Source organism: Mirounga angustirostris, unplaced genomic scaffold, assembly GCF_029215605.1.
Source record: "Mirounga angustirostris isolate CCGP_5_RB_7025 unplaced genomic scaffold, mMirAng1.0.hap1 SCAF_13, whole genome shotgun sequence".
Lineage (NCBI taxonomy): Eukaryota > Metazoa > Chordata > Mammalia > Carnivora > Phocidae > Mirounga > Mirounga angustirostris.
In genome coordinates this window covers 8,163,754-8,184,836 of record NW_026991721.1, presented here as the reverse complement: position 1 = coordinate 8,184,836, position 21,083 = coordinate 8,163,754, and the positions used below count along the sequence as shown (strand labels likewise).

The following is a 21,083-nucleotide window of genomic DNA, read 5'->3' as shown; positions in this document are numbered from 1 at the left end:
CCACCAATTTACTGACTGAACCACCAGGTTAGGGGCTATGCCCAGAGTCGCTCAGCGAGGCCACCCCTGGGTCTGCCCAGCTCTGCAGCCATCAGGATTTGCAGAAGAGCCCACTCGAGGGGCCCTCCGGAGGCAGGACGTGGGGTGGGGGGTGTGCAGGTGACAGGGCTGGTGCAAGGACAGTGGCAGGAGGCCACGGAGGAGCTGCTCAGGCTCGTCCCGACACATCCTCCAGGCCAGGGTGTGGGAGGCAACGGGGTGTTGTGCGGGGGCTGGGCTGCCAGGGAGGAGACCCAGTGACCTGAGGAAAGCGCTGAGCAGGTTACTGGGCCGGGGAGAGGCCGGGTGAGCGGGCGCAGCGGTGACTTTGAGCCGGTCACAGCCCCTCGGTGTGCAGAGGCTGCCGCCGCTGCCACTCCAAACACCCGTCCTGGCCTCCAGTGCCTGAGAGGCCGCCGGCCAGCCTCGGAGAGGTGGGGGCTGCCCCCCAACTCCCCGGCCCCTCGGCCTGGCCCACTCCCCTCCACCCTTCCTCAGACCTCCGATCATTTGACAAACACACATCCAGCCCCTACTACGTGCCAGGCGCGGGGACACAGCTGGGCAAGGCACTGCGGGCACAGGGATCATTATCCAGGAGGCAGACGGTCTAGAAACAACGGAACAAGAATGAACTGGAACAGGGATTACCATTTGTGTCAGAGGTTGTGATGGGAGGAGAGAACGGCTGGCCGGCGAGTGAGGGTGGGGTGGGGTGATCTGGAAGGAGTCAAGGATCTGCTGAACATAAGGAGCCAGCTGTGAGCGGCATCCTCCCCCCCAGGTGGGGGGACGGCCTGTGCAAAGGTCCTGAGGCAGAATGAGGAGGCCACTGTAGCTGAAGCAGAGTGAGTGGCGGGGAGAGAAGTCGGAGAGAAGATCAGAGGCGATGGGGGCAAGAGCAGCTCAGGGTGGACACGATGGGGACCCGCTGGCTACTGCATTGTGCAGGTGGTCCCCACCCCCAGGCCTGGAGCATCCCCCAATGCCTGTGCATGTCCCATCACTACCGTTCCATTGCAGCCTCCCGTGCCTGGCCAAGCCCCCACAGCTCCCCAGCACCCCAAAGTCTGGCACGGCGCCTGGTGCCTCCAAGGTGACGGCTGACCGCCGGACCACTGACTGGCCGGTAGCCCCGGCCCTGCCCAGAGGTTCAGGGGAGTAGGCTTTGTTCTCGGGACCCTAGTGCCATCACCCGCCCCCACTTCCTGCAGGCCTGCGGTGGGTATCCGTGTTACTTGAGGGTGAGTTGTTTAAAACACGCTTTAGATTAGAAATGTCCCACAGATGGAATAAAACGTGACATGTGCTGAATTGTTGAAGATAAAACAAGAGACTTCAAAGGCATCTCAAGCTGTGAAAGCAGTTGCTGTGTTTGACAGACTCTGTCCCCCAGGCCAAGGTCACTGTCCTCTGAGGTGGGGCAGCCTCCTCGGGGTGGGGGATGTGAGGTTTACTGGATATTCCCCAGGCTGAGGGGCAGGGGCCTTATGGGGGGCCAGGGGGCTCACATTTATCAGCACTCACTGCAGGCTTTCACATAGGACCTCTGCTGATCGTCTTAACACGTGTACATATGGACACACACCCCTTCCCGCCCTATTGACAGATGGGGAAACTGAGGCACAGAGAGGCAAAGTGATCTGCTCAAGGCCACTGCCCTTAGCAGGAGGAGCCACTGTCCTTGTGCTTTGCAAGCTCTGGTCCTGAAACCCCCAGCTGTGCTCTTGGGCCGTGGGCTCCTCATCCGTGGGTTGGAGAGGTCAGCTAACTGAGGCCCTTGTCGGGCATAGATGATATAGTTTAAAATGGCTATAAAACTGGGCACCTGGCTGGCTCAGTCAAAGAGCATGAGATTCTTGATCTCGGGGTTGTAAATTCGAGCCCCACAATGGGTGAAGAGATTACTTAAAAATAAAATCTTTAAAAAAAAAAAGTCTGTAAAATCGTTATGTCCTCAGGGCTTCACAGGGGCAGCGGGTATGGGGCCTGGGGTCCCTGGTCAGCCAGGGAGAAGGGGGTCAGCCTGCCGATGGGCTGGATTAATAATCTCAACAGCAGCTTCTTCCTATCAAGGTTTGCTCACCAGCTTCCGAGGGAGAGCCATGGGGATCTTGAAGACTGTGCGGCTCCCTTTTACAGATGGGGAAACTGAGGCTCGGGTAAGTCTGTGGCCCAAGGCCACACAGGTTAGGGTGGTAGAGAGACGGTTTGAATCCTCTTGACCTGCCTGGAGCCTGGGCCACTAAGCACCCCACTCAGCCAAATCTGGCTTGTCTGCCTTCAGGACTGAGCCCTCACTCCATAATCTCTGAGAGGAACGCTGTGATTCCCTAAATCTGCTGGGAGCCATACCCAGCCGGGGTCCCCCTTCCAGGGTCTCCCTTTCCCACTGGCCCTATGTCAGGCTCCCTTTGCTATGGAAGGGGCTTCCCCAGTCCTGCCCCACACCTCTTGGCTCCCATCTGTGGTCCCACCGGCCTGGTCTACCCCAGGTGGTCCTCCCCCATGCCTCTGCCTACAAAAGCCACCCAGTCGGTCATTTAAGCTCAAAGCAGGTGCCCTGGCTGTGGGAGAGTCCCCTCCTGTCTGGGTTTCTTGGGCTTTGCCCCTGGAGACCCAACCTCCCAGCCATCCACCCCCAAGCTGAATCCCAAACCCTTGGAGTCCCACTGTCCCTTAACACCCACTCTCCAAGCCCAGTCCCCAGGCGACGTCCACTTATTGGTATTTGTGTTATATAAGAAATTCATGTTGATTGCCCCAAATTGGATAACAAACATAAACAAAAAGCAAAAGAAAGTGAGTCACCCATTATTAGCTCATGACGCAGAATCGGCAATAGCCCCTGTCCATATTCTCCTGCAGGACCTCTTTAAAGAAAAACAAAAAATAGTTAATAACGCATTTATCGAGCAAATTCTCTGGGCCAGGCACTGGGCCAAGTGTTTCCAGTGGATTCTTCATCTCCCCCACCGCCCCCCCCCCCCGGAGCCTAGCGAGAGGGTACTATTATTTTTGCCACTTTACAGATGAGGAAAGAGAGTCAGGGTGAGGTGGCATGACTTGCCCAAGGTCACACAGCCGGGGAGCTGGGGGAGCTGGGGTTTGAATCAGTCTGATTTCCAAGGAAGGGCTGCCGAAGGCTGCAGCGCTGGGGGGGGACCCCCGCCGCCAGGGCCTCCCCTCCCCCAGGAGCCAGGGGCCCAGCGCTCACAGCCGCGTCATTAGCATAACCATGAGCATCCCTGAAACCCAATTACCAGGAGATGGCTTGGGCCCCAGCCAGCCGGGTGCAGTCTCCGTCTCTGCAGGAATGAGGGGCTGGGGCCGAGGGAGCCCTGGCTGGTGCGAGAGTGGATGGCAGGGGAAAATGCCCCGGGTGCGGCAGGAGCAGGAGGCCCTTCCTCCACTGCTGGGATGGGTGCGAGGAGGTCCCCAGGGCAGCTCGGACCCCTCTGCTCAGCCCTAGCGGAACGGGCCTCAGGGTCCTAGGTTCCTCCACCTCCAGCTTGCTGGGTGAGCCCAGGCAGCCCCTTGCCCTCTCTGAGTGTCAGTTTTCTTCCTGAAAGGAGAAAACCCAGGTGGATTTGAGCGGAGCACAAACCACGGGCTTGGAGAAGAAAAGAGTGTTGGCTCTGAGCAGCCAGGCTGACTGGGGCTAACTTCTCCGCGAGGCCCAGCCACCGTCTTCTCCCTCTTGGGCAGCTTCTCTGCTGCCCCTTACCCTCCAGGCCGTCCTCCCCAGCATCTCATCCTTTTCTGGGCTTTTTTTGAGATTTATTTATTTATTTTAGGGAGGGAGAGAGAGAGAGAGCGCGCGCAGGAGGGGAGGGGCAGGTGGAGACAGAGAATCTTAAGACTCTGAACTCAAGAGGGGCCGCCTGGGTGGCTCAGATGGTTAAGCGTCTGCCTTCAGCTCAGGTCCTGATCCCAGGGTCCTGGGATTGAGCCCTACATCGGGCTCCCTGCTCGGCAGGAAGCCTGCTTCTCCCTCTCCTTCTGCTTGCTGTTCCCCCTGCTTATGCTCTCTCTCTCTCCCTCTCTATCAAATAAATAAATCAAATCTTAAAAACAAAAAAAAAGACTCTGAACTTGATCTCACCCCCTTGAGATCATGACCTGAGATGAAACCAAGAGTCTGACGTGACGCTTAACCGACTGAGCCACCCCAGCGCCCTTTTTCTACTGACTTCATATGCATGGAAGCTATGCAGGTACATGCATGAGCACCCCCCATGCGCACCCAGCACCCCCCCAGCCCGACACACACGAGGTCACAGAAGACTGCAAGCCCTCCCCCCACCTACACAGGAACTTGCCACCTTGAATTTGGCATGTATTTTCTTTTCTTTTCTTTTTTTTTAAAGATTTTATTTATTTGAGAGAGAGAGAGCATGAAAAGGGGGAGGGTCAGAGGGAGAAGCAGGCTCCCCGCCGAGCAGGGAGCCCGATGCGGGACTCGATCCCGGGACTCCAGGATCATGACCTGAGCCGAAGGCAGTCGCTTAACCAACTGAGCCACCCAGGCGCCCTGGCCTGTATTTTCTTTAGAGTTTTACTTTGTATGCCCCTCAGCAAGATCTGACCGTGGTCTGTTTTATATAAAAAGGAGAGCTTCTGGGATTGGCTGCTCCCGTTCATGCTTGGGAGATGCACCCAGGCAGAGCCTCGCTGCTCTAGCAGGTCCGTTTTCACTGCTGTGTAATATGCCCTGCCGGGGCTGGCCCACCTCATCTACCTGTCCTCCCTCCGACCAACAGGAACACCAGGTTTTGTCCTGGGGAGCATCCTGTACACCCCACAAGCACGCATGCTACAAGTTGTCTCCCACACACATCCGCCTAGGAGGTGCACATCTTTAACTTTACTAGTTATTGCCAAATTGCTCTCCAAAATGGTTGTTCAGATGACCGTTTTAAAATATAAATTAGATCACGTCACTTTCCTGCTTAAAACTCTCAAATCGCTTCCTATTACACTTAGAATAAAATCCATACTCCTCTCCACGAATGCATGGCTGCATACCACACTTTGCTCCCCCCAGTGTCCTGGCCTCTTTTCTCTTCCTTGAATAGATCTGGTTCTTTTATGCTGCAGGGCCTTTGCATATACCGCTCCCTCTGCCTGGCACACCCTTTCAGCTCTTTCCAGACTGGCTCCTTCTTGTCTTTCAGGTCTCCATGAAAATGACACCCCCCCTAAGAGGCCTCCTCTGACCACCCAACTAAAGTGTCTCCGGGCCTGTTCCTCTTCTCACCTTGTTTATTTTGGAGACCACACACCTTCATCCCGTCATGATCTTGCCTACGAATTTGTTTACTGGTTTTAGAACCAGCATGGCCGTCTATGGGAGAGGACCTACTCTGCCTTGTTCATTCCTAGACCCCGAAGCCAGCACAGGCCTGGCACCAAAGACCTACTCTTAGTACCATTCATTCCTTCAACAGACATTTGCCCTCCGGTCACGACGTCTAGAGGGATGAATGAGCTCCATGTGTTAGGGAGGGTGAGCTGTGCGGGAGGCAGTTCTGCAGAGGGGAGTGTGGTCAAGTTGAGGGCACAGGGTCAGCCAGACCCAGGGGGCTGTGATCCATCTCCCACAGTGGGGAGCCATGGCAGGTGCTGGAGCGGGGAGCAGCAGGGTCGGGATTGGCCCTCCTCAGAGCTGAGGGGGAGAAGATTGGAGGGGGTGGATTTGGAGGCAGGAGCGGGGAGGGGTTGGGGGAGGATGGTGGTGGCTGAGGATGGGTTGACAGAGGGCCAGGAAAGGTAATGCTGAACCCACAGGGATTAATTAGGGAGACAGGATTGGATCAGGCATGGGATCGGCTTCCAAATGTGGTGCAATCCGGTCAATGGAAGAAGCACTTTGTGTGCGAGGAAACGGTGGGGGGCTCCAGCCCCCCCACCCTCCTGACCCCCCCTCCACCTTCCACCACTGCAGGGAGCTGGGAGGGAGCTCTCCCCATGGTTTCAGAGAGGATAGCAGAAATCCAGAGGTTCCTCCTTGGACCCTGGCAAGGCACCCTGGGTCTAGCCCAGCCCCTGCCCGTACAGATGGAAAACTGAGGCCCTAGAAGGAAAGGAACCAGCAGAAGACCACACAGCTGAATCCTTACCCTTGTTGCTTCTGGAATATTAGGTGCTGGACTGAGGCCAGACATTCCCTTCTCAGAAGAGAGGCAGCCACCACTTGCTGCACAGAGAATTTGAGTTAGACACCAGGAGAGACTTCCTCAGAAATTTTACCCACCAGACACAGCGTGGTGGGGAGTGGCAGAGGGAGAAGCAGGCTCCCCGCGGAGCAGGGAGATCGCAGGATCCTGGGATCATGACCTGAGCCGAAGGCAGTCGCCCAACGACTGAACCACCCAGGCGCCCCCAAGAGGAGGCAGTTCCTTCTGGCTCTAAAACTAGTGCTCCTTTGGCAGGGACGCCAGGAGGCCCACTGGCAGGGCCAGGTGGGGTGGGGGTAAGGAGTCCTAGCTCCCTCCCATCCCAGACCCTGAGGGTCGGGGAGCCCAGGGCGCCCTCTGCGCTGTAGGCCTCAGGGGGTCCATCTCCCCCACCCCCAGGCCTCGTTCTGTGGGGACCAGATAGGACCCCAGCCTGGCTCCTGCCCTGGCTGCCTCGGGCCTGCCCTGGGCTGAGCGCCCCTCCTCTTCATCCTCCTGCTCTCCCAGCTGGGGCTCCACTCCTAGGAGGGAGCAGAGGAAGAGGAGAGGGGAGGGGAGAGGAGAGGAGGGGAGGGGAGGAGGCTAGCAGTAGCAGCCATTGGTATGCGAGGCCGTGCCTCAGCCCCTCCAAAGCCCAGCCTTTCTGCTCAGCTCTTTAAGAATCCCTCCTCGCCGCGTGGTGGTTGCTGGGCAACACCCCCCCCCCAGCCCGTGGCTGGTGCCCTCCCCCCTTTCCCCCTCTCCCTTTGGCTCCTCCCAGCACCCCATCTCAGCAGCATACTCAGAACCTGCCAGGCCTGGCTGCACCTGTGCACAGCAGGTGAGGGAGCCCTGGACCATCAAGATTTGGGGAGGGGGACCCCGAGCTCAGGACACCCCATCTGCACATTCCCAATGTCACCACCCCCACTATCTTCAGTGGCTTGAGTAGCCCTAAGGTGTTGGACCCCGTTGGAGGGACAGAGACGACCCAAGAGGAATGGGCCAGGAGCTGTCCGAGTCCCCGGGGAGGTGGCCCCCCTGGGCATCAGGCCCCAGAAGCCCCTGTGTGGTGGAGTAGACAGAGACAGTAAACTTGGACTGGGCCAGGGGGCGGGATAAGGGGGCAGTGAAGAGGGGGACAGAGTTTGGAGACCCTGAAAAAGGGGCTCTGCGGGGGATCAGGAGAGACACAGTGATGGGGTAGGGGTGTCCCTGGGGGCAAGGGTCCCAGCAGGAGTGTCTGAGGCTCCAATCTCAAAACCCTAGGTGGGGGCTCTTCCACCCCTCGGTCCTCCACCCTGCCCTCCCCTTCTCCCACCTCAGGTCCTCTGGCTCCCCTGAATCTTGGACATTCGCCTTCCCTTTGCCCCCACAACTTCCTTCCTGATCAGGTCTGCACTTCCAGCCTCACCTCTGCTTCCCCTCTCCACACCCTCCACCGCCCCCATCCACCTCCCCATCCACCCCACCAGGCCTTGGCGCATGTTGTTCCGTCCACCTGGACTGTCCTTCAAGACACAACGCACTTCTCCTTTCCTGAACTTGGGATGTGTGTAACAGGTGAATGATAGCCAGAGTCAAGAAATGCTCAAATCACCATAAAGAGCATTACCTCTGCTGGGAATAATGGCTGGGGAGGGAAGGAGGGAGAGGTGTCTGGCAGAGATGAGGGGTGGGGGGCGGTGATGTCATTTGCGGGGAGAAGAGGAGGCTCCCAAGGGAGAGCAGGCTCATCAGAGACAAGCCTCCTCGGTCCTGCCAGGGCTGGAGGGGATGGGCTGGCTTGCCACCCTTCTCCCCTCCGTCCAGTTGGCTGGAAGTGTGTCTGGCCCCCTCCCGAACCCCTGGAACCATCAGCTCAGGAGCAGTTGCCAGTTTGAGGGATCACAGTTGGCCTTGGGCCGCTCGGTCACCGTCTCCTTACTGGTTTCAATTAGCCTGAGGCTTATTTCACGTTCATTCACTCCCTTGGTTCAGCAACACCGGGCCGCTCTCCCGCTCTCCCCGCAGCTGCAGGGGCCGGGCAGGTGCTGGGGACCCTGCACACAGTGGGCTGGGGGAGGCCGACCGGACGCTCACAAAACCCGCATCACCAGACGCGCTCTCACACTGTCTTACGGTCTTCGAGGAAGCAAACAGGCGGCCAGCCCTCACCCACACCCCCCTGCAGAGATGTCAGTGTGGTCCAGCAGATGGAGAACCGAGGCCCACACACCGCAGGGAAGCACAGACCGGGTGAAGTGCCCCCGCGGAGAAGTCGAGGCAACAGAGAGAACAAGGCAACCTCACTAGGGAAGGAGGGGCTCGGGGAGGCCTCTCGGAGGACAGGACCTTGGAGCCCTGGACTGAGGGGTGAGGAGCGTATGGCTTGGCCCCAGAGAGGTGGAAAATCGCAGGGAAGTGAGGCAGGGAGGGAGGAGTTCCTGCCCTGGCCTCAGCTGCTCCAGACCTTTCCTTGGCCCCACCTGCTCCCATTGCTGTCCTTGGGAGTTGCCGGCTTTGTCCCCCTGGCTTTATCTCCTGCCCCACTCCCTGGGGCGCCTTCTCAGGGACTTCCTCAATGGCTGGGGGCCTTGCCCCCCTTGCTCTCCCTGAACTTCTGTCCTCACTCCTGTACATGTGGGGGGATGCCCCAACCTGCCATGAGGTGCAGGATGGGAAGGTTTAGTGCACAGTGGTGAGAGGAGGATTCTGGTGGCGTCAGGACATGATCACAGAAGTCCAAGAAGCTGATGGAACTTTGTGGGGACCATTGGTCTGTTCGGTCAGATGTGCTCAGGTGGCCTGCCCCCAGGCCACGTGCCTGTTGTTCATGGGGCGTCACCCAGGGGCTAGGCGGGACAAGTTTTCAGTGACTGTGATTCTCTGCCCCACCTCCCTCCAGGGCCCCCAGACCCAGAGGACTGTGAGGATTTTGGAGGGCAGTGATCCCTAAGACCAAGAACTGTCCTCGGGACATCGGGTGGGCAGATTCCAGGTTGAGAGAGGGGGCAGAAACTCCAGTAGGAGGCCCTCTTGTTCTCATTGGGGGCTGGAGGTCCACCCCTCCCTGAAGATGCCGCCCAAGCTGTGGCCTGTGGGGGACGCTGAGCCTCTGTCTCTCAGGTGGCTGGCTGACGTCCAAGGTCATGCCCTCTGAACATCTGCTCTCTGCCCTCTGAGTGGGCTGACCCCTGACCACTACCCCGTGGGCCTTCATTCCTGGACAACCAGGACAAAGCCCGGGGCGAAGGGGTCCCTGGTAATGCCCCCTGACCACCAGTGGGGCCACTCTGATTCCTCCCCGAGAGTCAGGTCAACCCTTCCCCTACCCCCAGCCCAGAAGAGGCCCAAACAGGGCCAAGCGTGGCACCTCCTTGGGTGACAACAGTCTAGCCATGGTGAGTCCTGTTGCCACAGCTTCATGGTGTATAAGGCACTCTCCTCTTGGGACCTCACCACCTGTCACACTAGCCCGAGGAGGTCTGGGATGACCTCATCAAGATAAGAAAAGTGAGGAACAGGGATAATGCCCAGGGCCGCCAGCGGGTGAGTGGTGAGGTGGTGAGCAGATTCCAGGTCTGGGGACTCCTGCGAGGACAGGCAGGTGGCAGGGCTGGGGTGACCTTGGCTGCCCGGTGGTGGGGCCCACTGCACCTGGCTGCGGATGCTGCCCGGGTTATTGCCATCCTGGGAGTACAGGAGCTGGGGCTTGGCGAGCCCAAGGCTGAAGCCACAAATCGTCCCCGGGTGACTTGTGCTGCCTCCTGCGGAGCGCATGTCGGAGAGCGCGTGGTTCTAAGCAAGTTCAGTCCTCCGGGGCCAGGGTGCCATCCCCAACACCACCCACTGTGCCCTCAGGGAGCCCCACAACACGCGGGGGCTCGGGAAGCATCTGTCGAATGCACAAGTGAGGCTTCGGAATCTCGTGCCTGATGGTGCCCCTGCTGTATTTACATTCCCTCCCTGGCACCCTACTCCTTTCAAGATCAAGGCCAGACTCCCCAGGCTCGTTCAAAGCCCTGCACCCCCAGGTCTGAATGACATCCATCCCGTCATCTTCTCTTCCACCACGGCCCCCGCCCCCTCTCCCCAGCTCCCACCAAGAACTCTAAACTCTGGGCCCTTTCATGTCACAGCTCCTGGGAACAAAGGTGGAATGAGCTTCTGGTGTCTGCCCAGAACATTCTTCCTGACCCTCGAAGACCTAGCTCAAGAGCCACCTCCTCCGGGAAGCTGTCCTTGGATATTGTGGCTGACTGGGCCCCTGTGTTGTGGGGTCATGTGGTAAAGAAGTCTGTTTCCGCCAGGTCCTGCTAAGCCGTCACTGTCCAGGGGACCAGCCCTCCTGGGTGGGGGGCAGGGTCTAGCAGGGCCACTCGCTTTTGGTCTTTGGTGCCTCCAAAGCGCCCAGCACACGGGCGCTGAATATTCCCTGAAGTGTGTGCAGCCAGCAGGCGCGGCTGAGCAAGTCACGGCACATCGGCCCGGCGGAATACCATGCAGCCATTAAAAGCACAATTATGAAGATGATATTTTGATATCTAACGGCAACAGACAGAGCTAGAGCCATCCCATTGTTTCCACTCTCAGGCATCCGTCCTACAAAGGATTCCGTTTAGAAGAGGGGGAAGACAAGGCACCTAATTCCTGAGCCCCACGCTCGGCGCCCGGCTGGAGGCACGAGGGAGCCCAGGGGCCCCCCCCCCCGGTGACCATCTGGGGGTCTGGAGTGGCGGCGGAACAGAAGCTACAGCCCTGTAAAAATCACAGCCGGCAGTGCATGGACAAGCCTGGAAGGGAGCGGAGGACTGGGGCTGTTGACACCACAGGGCGGTGGCATTGTGGGTGATTTTTCTTTCCTTTATTGTTGGTTTAATGTTGTTTGGGCAATAAATAAAAATTGGGAGAAAATATAGCTGTTTGGTGAATTGAGTAGAAAGCAGTAGAAGGAAGAGAGGGAGTTAAGGGGAGGGAAACGAGGCGGGAGAGGCCAGAAGGGCAACGGCAGGGGCGCTCACCTGAGGCCTCAGGCAAAGCCTCAGTGGGCTCGAGGGCTGGGGGCAAGGGGGAGGGGAGAGCACAGGAGGTGGGGGGGAGAGAGGGGCTGTATCCCTTACAGAGACCTTCCCCCAGGGAGAATCTGAGAAGGCATCCCAGAGGAGGGGTGGCCTGGCTAGGCCTGGAAGGACAGCAAAGAAAAGAATGTGATGCGCCCCCAGGAGCATCTCACATGGCCGGCACTGGGACAGTGGGTGGGAGACATGGTGATGGGTGCTGGGGGAGGGGTCCTGGCCAGATTGTGGGGAGTCTGGGCGGGGACCTGCCAGCAGTGGGGCCTTGGGGGAGGGGCTGTCTAGGCAGAGGCAGGGGCTCACTCAGGGCAGCACTCCAGGGAAATGGATGGCGAGAGGGGATGATGGAGCTTCGTGACAAGGTCTGACCAGGCCTGAGGCTGGGGAGGCAGAGTTCCTTGCTATCCTACAGAATGCCAAGAGCGCTGGAACTTTCCAGACTAAGAGGAGGGAGGTCTGGTCCCCCACCCCACACCCACACTAGACCCCACACACAACAGGTGCAGACATTTCTGGGGTCCCTAATAAGTGCCAGGCACTGCCCTCCTCACCTTCCCATAGCAGGTCTCCTTCAAGCCTCATAGAAACTCTTGGATAATGCTCCCATTTTACAACAGAGGACACTGAGGCTGGGAGAGGTTAAGTAACTTGCTCAAGGTCACAAACGGCCTGTGAAGGGAAGGGTGGGGCTGGGATCAGGCTGGGGCACTGCCCCACTTGGGCAGCTGCGTGGAGCATCCCACGGGGGACAGATCGGGTGTTTAGAGCAAGGCAGGTGAGGGGGGGTCCCCATGGGGAAGGGGCAAGGAGGAAGCGGATACCTGGGCACGAGGAGTAGGTGGTGGGTACCTGTTTGTGAATGAATGTACCGGTGGACGTGAATGAATGAATGAGTGAGTGAATGAATGAATGAGTGAGTGAATGAATGAATGAGTGAGTGAATGAATAAATGAATGGTTGGAACGATGGATGAATGAGTGGGTGCTGGGAGGAGCGCGTAAGGGGAGGCGGCACGTGAGGGAGAACCCTTTTCTCTCTCCCCCGCCCCGGAGGTGGAGGCTGGCTTTGGAAACCTCCCTCTTCGCCCCCGGGCGGGTTAGCTCCCCAACCTCCTCCCACCGCCCCCCTCCCCGCCCCCAGCCATTTCAGCCGAGGGCAGCGGGAGGAGGACGCGGAGGCCGTTTCTCCCCGGCTGGGCCCGAGTCCCCGCGCGGCGGCGTAGCCTCCCGCGCCGGGTCCCGCTGGCCAGTGCGCAGCGCGGCGCCCCCGCCCCCGTCGCCTCCTCCCCGCCCTCCCCCCAGCACCCCGCGCCTGCCGCCTCCCCCTCTCCTCCCCTCCCTCCCCGCTCCGCGCTCGCACGCACGGCCCCCGCCGCCGCCGCCGCCGCCGCGAGGGGAGAGGCGGCCGCACAGCCTGGTTCCCCGCGCCCTGCTCGCCGCCGCCACTCGCGTAAGCGCCGCTGCCGGCCCTCACCCCGCCGAGCGCACCCGCCCGGGCACACGCACCCCGGCCGCCGGGCGCACCTCGCGCACGCCCCCCGCGGCTCCGCCGGGCGCCCGAGCTGGGCAGATGCGCCGCCGCGCGCCCCCCGCCCCGGGCCCGCCGCCGCGCTCCGCCGCGCGCCGGGGGCTCCCCTCGCGGGCCCCCCTGGGCGCCCTCCGGCTCCCGTTCCCGCCCGCTCCTTGGAATAACCCCTGAGGCTTCAGCCGTCGCCGCAAAGTTTCCCGAGGAGACCCGCCTCCCCGGCCGCTGCGCAGGTAAGGAAGGGTGCATGGGGCGGGGGCCGGGGTCCGCGCGTGCGGGACGGGGCGCCGGGGCCGGCGGGGCGGGGGCCGGGAGTGCGCGGAGGCGCTGCGGGGCCCGGCCACCCCGCTTTGCCCGGGGGCCGCGGGGGCCGCGCAGCCTTTGGGATTTGGGGTGGGGGGCCCCCGGGTCAACAGCCGAGCGCCCGCGGCGCTCGCTCCGCCGCGGGGAGGCGCGGGGTGCGCGGCCGGCGGCTCCACTCTCCGAGCCGAGGCTGGAAAGGGCGGGGGCTCGATCGGAGCCCCAGCCCGAGCCCTCGCTGCGCCCCCAGGGAGGCGGCCCGGCTCGCGGGGGGCGCCAGGCTGGGCTGGCCGGTTCCGGCCCCGGCTCCGCACCCGGGAATCGGAGGGTTTAGGGGCGCGCGGAGAGAGGCAGCCGGCATGCCCGGGCGCCTCGCTCCCGTCCCCACCATCCGCGTGAGTCACGGTTGGAGCGAGGTTTTATTTTTAAAACGACTTCAAGGGGGGCATAAGCAGCCTCCAACTTCCCTCCCATGCGCGCTGTGGACTGTCAACCCTGTGTGGGGCCCGGGGCCTGGGCGGTGCACCTGGCGGGTGGAACGGGGTGGGGGCAGCCGGGCTAGAGGCGGTGGGCAGAGGAGTGCCCCCCCCCCCCGCCCCAAGCTGGTTGCCGGGCGCGGCCCCTCCTCTCCGGGGCTGGAGGCCCAGGGGCGGAAGGCTGGGGAGTGTTGTTGCCCAGCTGCAGGGAACGTGGCTGATCAGAGCTCTCCGAGGTGGAGAAAGTTGTGGAGCTGGCTATCAGGGGGCTGCCCCAGGCTTCCCAAGCCTGAGGGCTTCCAGGCTGTCTGGGGCGTGAGGTTTTAAGAGAATACAGCCCAGTTGAGGTATGCCAGGCCCCTGCGGCCAAAGCCAGAGCCCTGATGTGAATAGTGAATAAATAAAGCTGAGGCTGGGGGCAGAGGACAGGGATGGCTGGGTGCTTCCCTGCCCTGCCCCACCCTGGCCCCTGCATCCTTAGGAAGCACAGAGGCCGGCCCCTCTGTCCCCCACCCCCGATGGCTTAGGAATTGGGGAGCAGGCTGCTGGCGTGGGGGCACAGAGCCCGGCAGGATGCAGGATGCCACTGGCAGAGGGATGGGGGTTGGAGCATGTCCCTCTCTGCCCAGCAGCTGTGGAGAAGGTGGCCACACTCAGGGGCTCCAGGCTCAGGTTTCTGGAGTGAAAGCCAACTGCATCTCTTCATGCCAGCCCCAGGAGGAGAGGCGCAAACATCACCTGTCAGCTGGTGCCGACTCCGTGGGCGACTGTTCAGGGCTTCCTCGGAGGTTTAAAATGGAAATGGCCTGAGCTGCCAGGGGATGTTGCCCAGCTGGGTGGGCGGCCAGGCAGCCCCTGTAGGCTTGAGGGGCACGAGGAGCTAAGGGGCTGTCACATCCTGGCTGAAGGGCCGGCCACAGGCAGGTTTGAGAGTAGGGGAGGAATGTGGGGGGAACACATGTGCGCCCCTGGCCCCATGACCTCACAGAGGCACAGAGACTGGACACTTCCGTACAAAGCCTCCCCAGCGCGAGTTTAAGCCAGGCGCGCCCCAGGCTGCTGCAGCCTACGGTGACTTCCTCCGGACCATGCGCCGTCTGTGGGCCCTTGCTTTATTACCTACGGGTTGCAAGTCCCTCCACCTCTCTGAGATTCAGTTTGCCCTGTTGGTGAATGGGGTCAACTGTCCCCTCCACCTGAGGCTGAGCTTGGGGGGTGTGGGGGGGTGGGACTACATTATAAAATGAGGGGAGATGGATGGATGTCCCGCTCCTGGGCTGAAGGGGTCCCTGAGAACCGAGTGCACATGCAGAGGCCTTGGAGGGTTTGGGGGTCAGATTCCCTCCCCGCCAGGGGGCTGTTGGGGGATGGCAGCCTGACCCTGACCATCAGCAGCAACAGCACCCTCCCTGGGTCCCCCTCATGCTTCCTCTGAGGCCTCCTCTCTAAAGCCCCTGGGAGGCGCACCTAGTTAGTGTCTAAGGAGGTGGTGGGGAGGGGTGCTGCCACTCTGTCTCATTACCTGCTGCCAGGGCTCGAGGGGGAGCGAGACACAGCTCCGTACAGACTGGGGCCTGGTGGCTGAAGCCGTGTCGCCCGCTGGGTGACTCTAGGCCTGCAGCCTCTGGGGACCCTGCTTCCCTGCCTGCATAGGGGGATACAGCGGCTGTCCCACTTCACGAGAATGGCAGGGGGCACCCCGAGTGCAGGAGAGCAGGGCAGGACCATGCACAAAAGATGGGCAGATTGTGTCTGTACTCGCCTCCAAATTAGAGAAGCAAGAGACGGGAGGTCCAGGTGGACCCAAGACGGGGGTTGTCGAGGGACAGGGAGGCAGGCCTGGCAGCAGCTGATTGCCCACGGGGACCTCGCGCCGTGGCGGTTGTCAGGAAGCAGGTGCCCTGGTGCAGGGGAGGATGAGGCCCTTGGGGTTCACTTGGCGCAGCCCCCTCTGCCCACCCAGCTGGGATGGAGGCATTGGGCGAAGGGGGGAGGTGGGGAGTTTGGCGCTGGGCGGGGCAGGCAGGGCAGGCTCAGGGCCAGGGGAAGGGTCAGATGGCTCAGGAGTGGAGTAAACCAGTGAATGCCCTGCCCTGCAGTGTGGCTGCCCCCACTGTGTGTCCTCCGGGAGCTGGGGACCTGTTGGCGGCCACCTCCCCAGCCAGCCTGGCTGCCCTGGGGTTACGGCCGAGATCCTGGAGATCCTAGAAACAGGGCCTGGCTGATCCCAGAGATAGGACCTGGCTGGGCCAGCCCTTGTGCCCAAGGGTCCTAGGGACTTGGGGTTCCTGGGAGGGATTCTCGGCCTGGCCTGCTGACCTGGAGCAAGTGCCTGGATCTTGTGGGGCTTCAGCTATCCTCCTCTGTAAGGCGGGGTATTAGCCGTACCCACCTCGGGAGCCCCACTCCAGGATGATGCATATAAAGCTCCTAGCCCAGAGTTTATGCCCTAGCAATGTGAGGCCCCGGTGGTCTCTACCCCTGGTTCATGAAGGGCTTCTTCTGGCCTTGGGGGTCCCAGGAAAGACTGACTTGGCCCCTACCCCAGCCACCGAAGCCCACTTCCAGTGGGATGTCCCCTGCTTGCTGGCAAGGGTGCCAGCCCCAGTGCCTGGCCCCAAGTGGCAGTGAGAAGGTCCAGGAGGGACAGGGTGAGGCTGAGGGGGTTTTGCCTTGGGGCTCTCACAGGAGGAGGTGTGTGGGCCATGAGCTGATGTAGGGACCGGGAGGGGTGTGAGGGGTGTGGATGAGGCTGGAGGTCCTAAACACTTGCGGTGGGGTGGGTGGGTGCTTACCCTTCGGGGTGGCTAAGGGGCTATGGAAAGGCGGGACTGGCTAAGGCCTCAGCCCTGGATGCACAGCCCTCTGTGGGGTTGGGGAGGGTCCCTTGCCCAGAACCTGCGTTGTTCTCCCCGAGACAAAGTTCAGGCCTGCTCTGGCTTGTGCCAGGGCACCAGCAGCTGCATTCTGTCCTCTGCCTTGGGGCAGTCACCCTGGGAAGGCCGGGGTGGTGGGGAGCAGGCCGGACGGCCGGAGGAGACAGGGGAAGGACAGTGTGACCCCAGGGTGCCCCTGCCAAGCTCTGCCTGCCCCCACCAGCCAGTCTGGCATTCTCTAGCAGCAGCTGGAGCTAGAGGGTTCCACAGAGAGGGGCTGCGTTCGTACAGGCCTGTGTTTGCCTGCGCGGCGGGTGGATGCCTGTTTACCGCGGCCTGCAGGCCCCCAGAGCCCAGCTGCTCCCTGGGGTCAGCGGCTCTGCAGTTGACGTCAGCATGTGGGGGCCTCGATTCGCCCGTGGAAGTTGTTTGCTGGATTCGCCACAGCCCTGGGTTTTGAACCCCCAGCGTCGGCTTGCCTCACCTCCCACCCCGCAGAGCTGGGGCCGGTGACTGTGGGGAGGGGAGGGGAGCATAGGCATTGCTGTGGCAGGTGGGGCGAGGAGCCGGAACCCCGGTCTCCCTGGCTCTTTTGTCTTTCCCTCTCTCCCTCCTTCCTTGCCTCTTCATTTGTTCGTTCATTCATTCATTCATTCACTCATGAGCTAGGTGTCGAGCACTAGGGCCAGGCACCGTGCTGGGCTCTGGGAAAAAAGAGGGAAACGAAAGCAACCCTAAGTCTTGCCCTCAGGGAGCGTAGAGTTGGGAGCAGGGGTCAGGCAGTAATCAGAAACTTTCCCCCCCACAGAGCAGGGAATCAGCCCCGTGAGGCCATGAGGCTGGGTGACAGAGGGGTCACGGAAGGGGGTGCTTGAGCCGGGATGCGAAGTGGGGGCAGAAGTCAATGAGGAGAAGCACAGGAACCATGGGCCTGGCAGACAGAACGAAGAAGAGGGGCTGTGTGCGTGCAGACCCCTTGGCAGGTGTGGGGAGCCTGGGGGGTATGCAGCATCCGAGGGCATCTGGGACCGTGGTCTGTCTCCTGGGTGTCTGCTGGCCTGTCCATCTTCATCTCTCACGACTCCTGGGCCTGCCTTACGGACTGTCTGCCCCGTCCTCCTGGGTGAGGCCCTGAAAGGGTGGGCTTCCTGGGCCCAGGGCGCCGGGCCCCTGTTCCTGAGAGCTGTGTATCCACCTGCTCGGGCAGGCTGACCCGGCATCCCATGGGCCGGGAGGGAGAATATTTGGGCTTGTTTGTGACGGGACAGCGGCCCCTGTGTAGACTGAGGGCTGTGAGTGCTGAAGGGGGTTCTTTAGAAACTCTCTCCTGGCTCTGAATGCGCCCTGGCACAGGGATGGGGCCCTGGCCAGAGTTGGGCGCGGGGTGGGGGGGGGTTGGCTGGAGGAAGAAGGGAGGGAGGCAGCGGACCTGGCTGTATGGGGCTCAGCTAACCACTAGGGGACACTGCCTCCCAGGCAGAGCCCAGGACCCAGGCAACCGGCAGCCGGCGCGGCCCAGGGGCTGCAAGGCTGTGCCTGCCGGGGCCTGGCTGGCAGGGGGCGGTGGCTGGGCTGTTCCGGGGGTTGCCTTTGTACTTAATAAAAACAGGGATTAAAACTGGGGTCGCTGAGGCACTCGCCCTGGCTGTTCCCGCCTGCATTGCTCTTGAGAAGCAGCTCTGTGGCAGTGTTTTTTTCAGTCCCTTTTCCCTCCTTCTGCCTGAATTAATCGTTGGCACCAGATTACAACAGATTTAGCAAACTGTAAAAAAAAAAAAAAAGAGAGAGAGAGAGCGAGCGTGCTAGCTAGGAAGAGAGAAAAGAAAGGGGGGACTGGCTTTGGAGAGGAACCGGCATTTATCTACAGAAGCAGATTGCTCTTGTCTCCCCCGTCCCCCATGGCCCCTCTACTTCCCATCCCTGGCGACCCCTGGGAAATGCTGCCGGGGGAAAATGTCCCCCAAAATGCCGCTGGGTGCTGGCGCCAGGATGGGCTTTTCCTGGGGGTGCCTGCCAAGGACTGCCTGGTGGAGGTACGTGCGGCCAGCAGAGGGGAGGGCTGAGTTTTCAGGGGGCTGTGGGGGACACCGTGGGCCACTCTGGGGGGGATGTGGGGGGAGAGCCCTGGCTGGCTGGTCCTGAGTGGTGGCAGGGCTGGGGGGGAGGGGTCGGAGGCCGGGTGGGCAGCCAGGATGGTTGAGGGTAGGGACTGTGTCTCTCTGTCTTGTTCACTGGTACACCCCCGCGCCTGGTATGGGGCCTGGCACATAGTAGGTGCTAAGCGTAGTGTGGGGTCAATGAACAGGTGCATGAATGGTGAGCCAGGACTGAGTGCCCCCCTGAGGAGCTGCCGTGGGTGGCCGCAGAGGACCCAACCTGCCAGCCGGGGCCTCCTGGGGATGGAAGCCACTGGACCGAGCTGCCCTTAAGGGACACGCCCTCCTGGGTCCTGGATCAAATGCGGACCAAGGTTACCCGCAGACCCTGCTCAGCAGCTGCCTGCTGGCTTTTCTGGGATGACCTTGATTTAAACACACTCCTCTGTGGTCCGACCTGAGGGGCTTGGTTCTGGCTCAGGGGATCTGGCTGCTGGCGGGTGGGTCCCAGTCCCAGGATCCTGGGAGTTTGCCATGGGCCCCAAGGAGGCCTGTCCCAGTGAAGCCACAGGGTGGGCTTCGGTCGGCCACTGGGCTCCTGGACTGGGCTGGGCTGTCCCTGCCCTGAGAGGGGGACGTAGGCTCAATGGGGCACAGGGGGTCTCGCTCACTCTCTCGGAGAAGCTGCCCGTGGCGGGCTGGGCCTGGAGCTGGCCACGGAGGTGTGATCCACGGTCCCAGTCCTGCCAGGGCCACGTCAGGATGGAGAGAGAGAGAGAGAGGTGTGCGTCGTGCTCACACCTCTCCATCACGTGAGCTTTCACACACACATTCTTGCACCCAGCGGCTCACACCTAACCCTCCTAACCTGCCTTCCCTTACCCTGCCTGAGCCAGGCTGCTCCGTGAATGAACCGCACGTCCCGCCCCTGCCCCCAGGACATCTCTGCTAAGAGGCACGGGTGGCTTCCCTCCCGGACCCAGGCCCCTTCCTCCGCAGACCCTGCCCCTCCTGCCCTCCAGACTGGCCGGCTGTCGCCCATGTGTTTTTCCCAGGCCCCTGTGTGGGGAGGGGTTGGGTGCAAAGTAACAAAAAGCTGGAGTGATAGCCCCCTCCTCCAGCTCTGCTCCAACGGGGGAGACGTGGAGAGTGTCAGCTCGGCGGCCTGACCTCTCTTCCAGGGAGGGAGCCCAGCAGTTAGGTGGGCATTCGGCAGGGCCCCCTGCTTGGGGCCAGCGACAGAGCGGGGCAGGGCTGGTCCCGTGCAGAGAGGGCTCCTGGGAGGGCAGTGGGGGCCTCGGAAGCCCTGACCCTCCTCACAGAGGCCGCACCCCCTGTAGACGGCCCACCTGTCTGGGGAGACAGACCATACATACTCCCTTACCCTCCCGGTCACAGTAGGGCCGTCTGTGCCTCAGTTTTCCCACTTGTGCCAGCCAAGGGGTTAGACCACAAGGCCCCGAAGGGCCCAGCACCACCATGGCTCTAGGACTCTGAGCCCGGAGACCCCCCCCCCACCTCCCTCTGCCAGGCTTGGGCTGTTGAGAGGGCTGGGCAGCACCAGGCCCCAGCTTCTGGGGCCTTCTGCCCGACCAGCTCTGCCTGGCTTGTCTTCTTCCCACTGTGAGAGTAGGGAGACTGAGGCACAGAGTGGAGAAATGCCTTGTCCCAGGCCGCACGGAAGTTGGGATCCACCGTGAGGCCCTGGAGTCTGGTGGACCTGGGTTTGAATCCCACCTCTGATACTTGTCAGCTGGATGCCCCTGGACACCTCATCCCTTTCTGTGCCTCGTCTCCTCGTCTCCAAATGGCACGACGGAGCGCACCTCAGGGTCGGTATGAACGCGACATGGGATGGTGTCCGTGGAAGGGCTTCTGGGGAAGCTGGGGTCCCCATGCTTCGGTGGATACGACAGGCTCCCCCAGGTCCAGGGCTGGGATGCTGCCCCTGCCCCTGGGCTCCGTGGAGCTCCGGGCCTGGGGAGGGGCTAGCCCCCCGCACTCAGGGGCATGCACCCTGTGTGGCCGGTAGGCTCTCAGAGCATTTGCTCAGCTCCTGACTGGCCCGTCCCTGGGCAAAGGTCGGGTCTCATATATCACCTTCTGCCCAGGTGGGGTCAGGCAGGACCCCCATGGGTGTATACTGGGTACCTCCTGTGTGCCAGGCCTCGGGGTGGAAGGCAGGCTGGGGACCAGTGGGACTCAGCGCCTCCCACGAGGGCAGCAGAGAAGCCATTATGGCTGCTTTTACTGCCTACTGTCTACACCGCCTGTCACGGAGCCATGCTGAGGACTCTACCTGTGCGGGATCTCCTTGAGGCTTCCCAACTGCTGTTTCACAGAAGGAAGAACAGACCCAGACAGATAAAGTGACTGGACCAGGGTCGCACAGCTAGGACCTGGCACCTCACCCGGTTAGCCCCCCGACACATGACTGCGTGGGAGATGGTGGTCATCGTCCTAGCAGGAAATGACACAGATTGCAGGGGCTGGCTACGTGCGGTCGGTATTCGCTGGATTAATCCCCACAACAAGCCTCTGAGGTCGGCTCTCTGAT

At 61.5% G+C, this 21,083-nt stretch overlaps 2 protein-coding genes across 3 annotated transcripts in view; one reads left to right on the top strand and one right to left on the bottom strand.

Moving 5' to 3' along the window:
* Positions 1-21,083, bottom strand: part of MACROD1 (mono-ADP ribosylhydrolase 1) — a 147,935-nt gene that overhangs the window by 20,653 nt on the left and 106,199 nt on the right.
* FLRT1 (fibronectin leucine rich transmembrane protein 1) overlaps positions 12,466-21,083 on the top strand; it is a 73,206-nt gene continuing 64,588 nt past the window's right edge. Inside the window, exon 1 of one of the 2 annotated variants that reach the window (XM_045893429.3) lies at positions 12,466-13,011. The gene's annotated coding sequence lies outside the window, so the exon portion shown is untranslated. The remainder of the gene's footprint in view (positions 13,012-21,083) is intronic. The other variant, XM_064576252.1, reaches the window with a different exon arrangement.